The sequence below is a fragment of the Phocoena sinus genome, chromosome 10 (genome assembly GCF_008692025.1).
Source record: "Phocoena sinus isolate mPhoSin1 chromosome 10, mPhoSin1.pri, whole genome shotgun sequence".
Lineage (NCBI taxonomy): Eukaryota > Metazoa > Chordata > Mammalia > Artiodactyla > Phocoenidae > Phocoena > Phocoena sinus.
In genome coordinates this window covers 85,068,330-85,078,799 of record NC_045772.1, presented here as the reverse complement: position 1 = coordinate 85,078,799, position 10,470 = coordinate 85,068,330, and the positions used below count along the sequence as shown (strand labels likewise).

The 10,470-nt window shown below is 38.2% G+C and overlaps 1 pseudogene; it reads right to left on the bottom strand.

The window, feature by feature from the left end:
• Positions 1–5,552: 5,552 nt before the first annotated feature.
• LOC116760405 lies at positions 5,553–10,447 on the bottom strand (annotated as a pseudogene).
• Positions 10,448–10,470: the final 23 nt, after the last annotated feature.

Genomic DNA, 10,470 nt, shown 5'->3' with positions numbered 1-10,470 from the left:
CTGGTGGCGCAGGGGTTGAGAGTCAGCCTGCCGATGCAGGGGACGCGCGTTCGTGCCCCGGACTAGGAGGACCCCACATGCCGCGGAGCGGCTGGGCCCGTGAACCATGGCCGCTGAGCCTGCGCGTCCGGAGCCTGTGCTCCGCAACGGGAGAGGCCACAACAGTGAGAGGCCGGCGTACCACACACACACACACAAAAAAAGATACAATTAATATTAAAAGAATAATTTGTATCTATAGAAATACATAAGTTTTGTATTCTTTTTATGGCTATTTAGAACACTTCACATTATTTGAACTTTTTTTTTTACCACTCTGCCTCTTCCTCTTTTCTCCTCAACCCAACTTTTTATTTTTTCCATATGAAGGTCTGTGTATTAGCCACCTCTTACATATTTGTTTCAGACATATGGTTTTGGGTCAAGAATGTGTACCTTGGTTGGGCTATTTTTATCGCTGAGCACTGACTCAGGGGTGCTGGAGTGGATAGAAACTCCTGCTGGTTTTCTACAATGTCTCATACTTGTCACATATAAGTATATTAAAAAACCCTGGAACTGATCCTTAAGTAACCCCATCTGGCACATTTCAGCATCCATGGTACTTTTAACCATTTGGATAAGATATTCAGTCAGTTTTCTTTCTAATTTATAATACTGGATCGTAGGCCATATGGTCCTAATGTGTTGACAAGAAGAAAGAATCACATCTCACCAAAGTCCAAACACATGAAATCCGATGTTTTCTCATTATCGCTAATGGCCTGACACCATCATAAAAGTTAATTAATTAGTATAGTAGGCTTTGTTCTCTTTAAACCATCAGAATTTTGCCTTACTGTATTTAAATCTCTTCTGGATGGTTACTATTGGTTGGCTTAAATAATCTGTTACAGTATATAGTAGTTACCTAGGCAATCCTGGTTTATCTCACCAGTTTATGATTAATAGGGCGACATTCTGCCCATCTTCCTTGAAAAACTAGTATTTCTTTTAACTCCTTAGCAATCTTCAGAGTTTTCATTATCCATCAGTCCTCCAGGATAATGGCCTGTCTCCTCGCATCTGCTCTGGTTTTAGGTACCTTGCAGACATTATCACTGAGCTGCCAGTTACTGCCTCATTCCTCATTCCCTGCTATTGTGCTCTCTTTCCGGGTCGTGTTACTCAGAGCAGCTTTAAAATATACAAAGGGAAGAAAAGGAGAGTAACACGAGCTGACCTAGTGGATCACAAAGGGCCAGAGAAAGTAGGTCCTTGATATTTTCCTTACCCTTCCCCCAGAATATTCTCCTCTAGTCTCTGATACACCTCTCCCAAGGAAAGAAGAGAGAAGCTTCCTTCGTTACGCAGACCCCCAAACCATAACTTAGTTCTAGATTTTGAAATTCCTTTGCTGAACTAAGGTTTAAGCATTGGAACAATACCCCTGAACGAAGTTAAGAAAGATTTTTACCTTTTATTACCTAATAATAATACACCATCTCATTTAATAATAGCTAATTATTATGTACCATTTCATTTAATCCAGATGAAAACTTAATAATAATATTTGAGCCTTTACTAGGACCAGGCATTATCCTGAAGATTTGATAACCATCTATTTAAATCTCCGCAGACCTGTTATTAGCACTATTTTGCACATGGGGAAACTGAGGTTAAAGGAGATTAAATAAATTACTCAAATTCTACAGCAGGATTGTCTACTTACAAAGCTCAAATTCTTTTCATCCCCTTCATTATCTCTCCAGTCTCTGTATAACATGCCTTAATGAGCTAGAAAGTAAAGTTTCATCCTTTGGAACAAGGTAGAGTAGAGTCTGAAGTTGGAGAAAGTGGCCCTTACTTGTTGTGTATTTTTCATGTGCTGTAGGCACACAAGTAGTAGGCATTAGCCCTTTGTAGTTTGTGTGCATACACAATTGCTCTGAAATCCTTACTTCCAACTATCAAAATACAGTTTCAAACACTTCTTATGGAGGACCGAATAGTAATGAGAATAGAGATATTAAATGTTTAACTTGGGAATTGGTGTTTAAGCTATTGGGTACATTTGGGAGAAAGTTGGAATGGTAATAAAACAATATAGAGTGATTCAGTATACATTAGGAGTCTGAAAAAATTGCTTTAAAGTATAATGCAGAACATATTTAGCCTGTCATCCATTTTATAATTAAGTGCCTATTAAATGACAATCATCAGCTAAGTCCTGGAAAAATGGATTTTAAAAACCACAGGATTTTTTTGTTGTTGTTGGCCATGCTACATGGCTTGTGAGATCTTAGTTCCCTGACCAGGGACTGAACCTGGACCCACAGCAGTGAAACACTGGACCAACAGGGAATTCCCTGTTTCTTCATTTTTAAAATGATGTTTTTTGCCACTGATTTATATAGAATTAAGGTGAAATATTGATCAGCACTTGTGAACTTTTAATTAATACCACTTAAATAACAATAATAAGGAATTCCCTGGCTGTCCAGTGGTTAGGACTCCATGCTTTCACTGCTGAGGGCCCCAGTTCAATCCCTGGTCAGGGAACTAAAATCCTGCAAGCCGCTGCACTGCGTGGCCAAAAAAAAAAAAAAAAAACACCAAAAAAGATAGAAAAAAAATAAATGACAATAATAAAAACTGCTAAATCAATTTTAGCAAATACTGTGACAAATATGATTTCAACATTATTTTTTAATTAATCTGCTTTTCCTCACTGATTTAAACTATTAATCTTTATTACGTATAGAATACCCATTTATACATGGATTTTTCTTTTTTGGAATCTGTTTATTTCTGTGCCAGCCTCTCAACTTATGCTTTTATAATATGATTCAATATTTGGCAAGGTGTATTCCCTCTCGTTACCCATATATCTTTAAAAACATTTTTTCCCCTTACATATTTTAGATTCTTATAATTAGGAAACATTTGAAATATTTCTGTTCTACTAAATCCACAATTGTAATTTACGATATGCAAGATACTGTCTTGAGACCATGGAGGCTATTAAGAGAAAAATGATAGAATCTTGCTACTAAGGAATTAGTCTATTATATGAAATAGAGTTATAATCTGATTCTAGGAACATGAAAAAGAGGCAAGCTAGAACAAGCACTGATAGACATGTTTTATAGAGTTAAATATTTATTAGCTCTTATTAATATAGCTAAGCATACATGTGTTTGTTATAGTAGCTTTATAGATGGCCAGCTCCCTTAGGCTCCCTTAAAGTTGTGAAGAGCAGAACACGTGTAGCTTCATTTTTATGTAACATCTGAAAATCCAAACACCTAGAGGCTCTTTCTTTTTCATTTTTTTAGAGGGGGAGCAGTGGAGCAGAGCATGCACATCCTTGAACACCAGGGATCACAGGTGTTCTGGATTTCTGAATCTTCAGTTCAGTCTACAATGACATTAACTAACTCTGATTCTCTGTTAGGCGTACAAGAGCGGCTTCATTTTAAACTTGTGTTCAGTTTGGGGGATGATCTAGCTATTAGACACGTCCATATAATCTCGTTTCACATAATATTTTCTTCTGCAAACTCTTTATGCTATTACTCGGCTAACTAAAGTTAACTCCATTGTCATTAATTTATTTATGACTAGAGCCTTTGGATGTATATTCAGTGATCCTTTTATTCCCTCATACAAAATGCTTATTATGTAGCAAGTTATAAACATTTTACTGGTCTTTTATATGTGGCACAGTCTTTATGATTTAAATCTACAGTGTGGGTGGCACAAGGCAGAAGTTTTTAGGTGTTCTAACAGATGCATAAAAGAAGTAAATTTAGATTAGGAAAATCCACATAAGCTCCGTGAAGATGATTGCTGGAGGTTAAACTCTGAAGAGTGAGTGCGATTTCAAGAAGCAGAGAATGAGACAAAAACAGGTGGAGAGAGAAGAAACAGAGAAGTCAGCTATTTGCAAACTAACCAGAGGTATGGTTGCTGTTGGGTCCTCAAAGCTACTGTTTGATTTCTGACTTCTAGGGCCCCTGTTGTCTCCTGAATGTATGTATAAGTAGATAGATGTATTCTACCCACCACCATTAGTCTGTTGTAGGATATTTCTTATCTATTTATCCATCTATCTATTATCTATCAATCATCTATCTAATTATTTGCTTACTGAGGGACAGCTGGGTTGTTGCCAGTTATAAGCCATTAGGACTAATACTGCAGTGTACATTCTTGTACACACTTCCTCATGTACATATGTGGGATTTTTGTATATACCTGGAATTGAAATTGGTGGATGGTAAAGAATGCCTATCTTCAACTTGATTAAATACTGCAAAATTTCTTTCCATAGTTTTATTTTTTTTAAATAAATGTATCTTCCCACCAGTAATGTACACTTGGCTCTGTCAGAATTCAAAAACTTTTCCAATCTAATGGATGGATATAAAATGCTGTCTGTTGTTGTTTTAATTTGCATTGTCTTGATTATTAGTTATAGAAGTATTATTTTTGTAAGCTTATTTGCTGTTTGGATTTCTTCTGAAAATTAATATTCTTTTCCCATTTTTCTCTTGGGTGGTTTGGCTTTCTTATTGATTAGTGGTATTCTGAATACTAATCCTTTTTTCATCATATATGTCACAATTATCTTTTATCTTTTTTATGACTTAATTTCATGAAGTTTTAAATTTTAATGTTTTCAAATTTGTCAGTCCTTTTCCTTCAGGGTGTTTGCTTTATGAGACTTCTTTAGAAAATCTTTCCTTAACTTGCAGTCATGGAGACTTGATCCTATATTTCTATATTTTCTTTTTCTTTTTTTTTTAATGTGATTTACTTTTTATTGAAAGTATCTTGCATTCGTGACTGATGCTTTCTGGGTTATGCCATACATTTTAACATTAAAGGTTAAATTATTTCTTACATGCAAGTAGTGTTTATGGTTTTCCCCACATAGGATTACTGATTATAAAAAGATGACACACCACATGCGTTAAGTGTCTTTTTTAATTGAAAAGCCAGCAAACTGTCTAATTCTTTTTCCTCACAAAACACAAACTGAGTAGTAACTGAGCCTCTAGCCAACATATTCAAAGCTGAGAGGATTAAAAATGCAAAAACAAGTCCTCAGATCCAATTAACGGAGCCCTGCTACATACAGGCTAATCAATACCAGTGGTACTCTGACTCCAGGAAGCTGGAAGACATTCTGATAACCCCACTCTGATAACATTTACCTCAAGTAGCCTTTTTCCAGTTTCCAACTCATGAATAAATATAATACATTGTTAATTCTATTTCAGAAAATTTTTTGCAAGTTGTTTTACTTACAATGCCAACTTTTAAAGAAGTTTTTTAAAAATTTATTTATTTAATTTATTTATTTTTGGCTGCATTGGGTCTTTGTTGCTGCACGTGGGCTTTCTCTAGTTGCGGTGAGCAGGGGCTTCTCTTGTTGCAGAGCACAGGTTCTAGGCGCCCGGGCTTCAGTAGTTGTGACTCGTGGACTCTAGAGCGCAGGCTCAGTAGTTGTGGCGCACGGGCTCAGCAGCTCTGTGGCATGTGGGATCCTCCCAGACCGGGGATCAAACCCATGTGCCCCGCATTGGCGGGCGGATTCTTAACCACTGCACCACCAGGGAAGTCCCTACAATGCCAACTTTTAAAAGTCACTAAACTAAAGTTAACCGGACAATAAACTAGGCAGAAATTGCTTTACAAAAAGAGGGAGAGCCCAAAATGCTACTTTCTATAGAGAACCCACAGTTCAATTTTATTCAGAGCAAAGAAGAAAGAACTTTTGATCATACTAGAAGAAACTGAGTCATAAGTTTGGAATCAGTACTGAAACTACACATGCAATGAGGACAACATTCTGCTAATACAACTGATTTGCTGCTGCATTTGTGGACCGTTTTTCTAATATTAACAACTATAAACAAAGCAGTGCAACTAGTATTTGGAACAATCCTTACAGTGTTACAGCATCAGACACAAAATGTCACTTCTCACACCACTGGTTCTCTTTGTGTACCTGGGCTATCTCTTCTTCAGTAAAATCTTTTTTTTTTTTTTTTTTTTTTTGTGGTACGTGGGCCTCTCACTGCTGTGGCCTCTCCCATTGCGGAGCACAGGCTCCAGACGCACAGGCTCAGCGGCCACGGCTCACGGGTCCAGCCGCTCCACGGCATGTGGGATCTTCCCGGACCGGGGCACGAACCCATGTCCCCTGCATCAGCAGGCGGACTCTCAACCACTGCGCCACCAGGGGAGCCCCAGTAAAATCATTTTTGATATTGAATGTCTTTCGAATCTCCTCAGGAGTTTTCCCCTTGATCATATTGGCAACAGTCCTGCAGGTAACATCAAGCAAACCTTTGATGTCTAAGTAGTTTGCTGCCAATATAAGCTCAAAAAGTGTTCTTTGGTCAACTTTCAGGAATTCTTGATCCCAAACAGGGATATCATCTGTTCACTCTTCTTTGTCCTCACCATCCTCAGGAGGAGGCGGATCATCCTTGTGGTGGGTGCACCCCTGAATGACCTTTTTTAATATTGCTGCCTTAACATTTGGCAAGGGGATTGGATCAACATCTGCTTCATCATCCATTCCCAAATCTTCCAACATGGTCTTAATAGTCACAGATTGTTTCGCAATTTCAACATCAACTTCAAATATCTCTCCACAAGAACTCTGCAACTTAATTGTAGGCATGGTGTTAGGGCTCAAGGAGATGGCGGGCCAGCAGCTGATGAGAGCAGGGTGGCATCTGCAAAAAGAAAAACAGAAAAGTGGAGAACAAGGCCAACCGATCCTATATTTTCTTATACACTTTTTTCATTCATTCATTCACATTTTGAAAATAACTACTGCCTTGTCAAAGACATAAGTATGAACTAAAGCCTCTAGTTTACAGGAGGGTTCACTCTTTGTGTTGTACAGTTCTATGGGTTTTGTAAAATTCATGTCATCTATCCGCCATTACAGTATCATACAGAGTAGTTTCACAGCTCTAAAATTCCCTGTGCCCCATCTATTCATCCTTCCTTCCCTCTGGCTAGACACTTGGCAACCACTGATGTTTTTATTGTGCCTAATATTGTTTTGCTTTTTCCAGAATGTAATACAGTTGGAATCATTTTATAGCCTTTTCAGATTGGCTGCCTTGACTTAACAATATGCATTTAAGGTTCCTTTTTTTTGGTGGATTGATCCCTCATTCCTTATTATTGCTGAATAATATTCCATTGAATAGATGTACCAGTAGTTTTTGTTGTTGTTGTTGTTTTAGTTTTTTTTATTCTTACTCACCTATTCACAAATATCTTGGTTGTTTCCAAGTTTTGGCAATTATGAATGAAGATTCTATAAATATTCATGTGCAGGTTTTCTGTGTGGATGTACATATGTTTTCAACTCATTTGGGTAAATATCAAGGAGAATGATTATGGATCACACGGTAAGACTATGTTTATCTTTGTAAGAATCTTCCAGACTCTTCCAAAGTGGCTGTACCATTTTGCATCCCACCAGTGATGAATGAGAGGTCCTGTTTCTGTACATCTTCACCAGCATGTGTTGTATTTTGGATTTCAGCCATTCTAATAGGTGTGTAGTGTTATCTTGTAGTTTTAAGTTGCAATTCCCTAATGACATGATGTTGAACATGTTTTCATATGCTTGTTTGCTGTCTGTATTTCATCTTGGGGTGAGGTGGCTGTTCTGATCCTTTGGCCATTTTTAAACTGGGTTGTTTTCCAATTGTTACGTTTTCAGAGTTATTTGCGTATTTCAGATACAAATCTTTTTTTTTTTTTTTTTTTTCAGATACAAATCTTTCATCAGATATCTGTTGTTGCAAATATTTTCTCCCAGTCTGTGTCTTGGATTTGCACTCCCTTAACACAGAGAAGTTTTTCACAGAGCAGAAGTTTTAAATTTTAATTAAGTCTGTAAGCAGATAGGCTAGGGGGTCCCCAGAGAAAGAAAACCAGGCATGGCTTTCTTGACATAAGAGAAGCCATTTTTGGCCTAAGCCATTTTGTGATCTAAGCTTGGCTGCAATGCTTGCCCTTGAACAGGTCTCAGTGATTAATGATCTTAAGGGAACAAAGGAATGTAGCAACAGTGGAAAAGTAGTCAAGCAGCAGCAGTTCAGCTATAAAACAGTCCTAGTTCCTCCTCAGTGGATATACATAATCTGATACATATCTTTGAGTTGTTCTACAGGAACTAAGCCCCCACCCCAACCCACCCCCCGCCCTTTAGTCCAAGACTAAAGCTTGGACTCTGTTGACCTTTGCCCCAATAATATGCTGAATTCTCCTTAACTCAAGCATATTCATGAATATGCCTGTTCCCTTAGCTTAAAACTTCTCCAATTTTGCTGTTCGAGGAGACGTTGCTTTGGGAAAGATCCCTGGTGTTCTCACTTGCTGCAAGTAATAAATACTACCTTCTCCAGCTTTTTGCCTTGGTTGTGTCTTTTGGCTTGACACCCACGAAGAGGCAAACCCAGTTTTTGGGTAACAGTGGGATCAAAAAATTTTTCCCATACAAATAGCAGTTATTCCAGTACTGTTTCTCCATCCTTTCCTAATTTTCAATGCCACTTTTATCATATTCAAAGATCTCACACGTGTGTAGGTCTTTTTCTGGAATCTTTATCATGCTCCACTTGTCTATTTGCCCATTCTTAAACCGTTATATCATAAATCCTGGTAGGATGTGTTCTCCCAACTTATTCTCTAACCCTCCCGCCCCCACAAAGAATTATAGCAGCTTCTCTTCGACCTTAAGTTTTGGTGTGAATTTTAATGCCACTTTAACAAGTTCTGTGAAATACGCAATTGAGATTTAATTGTAACTGCACTATACTTATTGGTTTGTTCAGTGAAAACAGATCTTTTTAATAAGTATCTTTTCTTATTCATGGATATGGTTCATTTCTCCATTAATATAATTTCATCCATAAGGGTCTTACACATCTTTTGTTAGTTTTATTCTTAGGTACCTAATAGGTTTTTTTTTATGTCTTTCTAGTTATTAATGGTTGCTTCATTAAAATTACAAACTTGTATAATTCCCCAAATAATTTTTGTAATTTGCTATTAAATCATTTCACAATTCAAACCATAGCTTCAAAATTCTTAAAATGCCAACTGTTTAATAATAAAAAATACAAATTATACAAAGATACAATAGAGGGAATTCCCTGGCAATCCAGTGGTTAGGACTTCACGATTTCACTGCCGAGGGCCTGGTTGGATGGGGAGCTAGGATCCAATACCCTGAGTGGTGCCGCCCAAAAAATTAAAAACCAAAAAAAACCCAACAACAACAGATACTACCTGAAATGTGAAATTAGTATATTGATTATTTCTCCCCAAATTGAAAGGAATGCATAATTTAGAGTTTCTCCTAGTATACGATTTAAAAAAGAGACTAAGTCTGGAAAATGTTGAATCAACTGTCTTGCTGTCTATAAAACTCTCTTCTCCTTTTTAATTTATGAAGTTTAACTTTATTGATAGTGAGCTATTTATTTTGTGATTTACAATGGTAAGTAGGTTCTTTCTGAACAATCAGAATGTAAACTGATGCTAATGAGATAAACATTTTGACTGTTAATTAAGCTGAGTCCAGTTAGCAACTTAATTTACCAGTAACAAACGTATTCACCATTTACCAAATGCTGCAGGCAAGACATTAAGAGGTCAAATCTCAACCCATTTTCCTGAAATCACTGGGAAAATTAGGAGGTCCCAATAAATTACTTGTGGATTACCCAGTTTCCAATATTCCCCTAGCAGGGGAATTAGGTGCTGTAAGACAATGAGACTAAAAGTTTGAAGGTAGCCCTTTCAAGGCCCACTCAGGGATACCCTGAAACAGGCATCTAGCGGCTGAGCCCCAAAACTCCATTCCTTCCATCTTCATCCTACACTATAACCTGTTTTGGCTGACTCTGAATAACTCTCGGTATGATCAAACATCTGACCTTAAAAACACATCTTGAAGTGCAGTCGCTTTCTTACCCAAATATCTTAACTGTCCCAAATACCATGATCTCCGTACACTGCTGATGGGAATTTAGTTGCCAACCCAACCATGTGGTTAGTCCTCAGTACACAGGGGCTCCGAGATCAAGGAGACCCAGTTAACCCAGCTTGCCCAGACTCAGGCCAAATTCAGAGGCTGATCCTGGAGTTATTTCAGGGCACTTCCCTCGCTTCCCAGAAAAACTCAGACCTACCTCAAACCCAGACCCCAAGACCCTCCCGATCAGGTGAGCTAAAGCTTCAGTGCCTTTCGTTCGGGGTTTTGACAGGGCTCAGGATCATTCCAAGCGGGAGCCCCACGTTTTAAAGACTAGCAGCACGCACCGCACTGTCCGATAACGGCCGAGAAACCTAACTCCAGGCACTAGGCCCATTGTGCCCGCGGCTAGAAACTCCGCCTCGATCCTAACGCAGCCAAGGCCCCGCCCCGCGCGTGACGCCAGC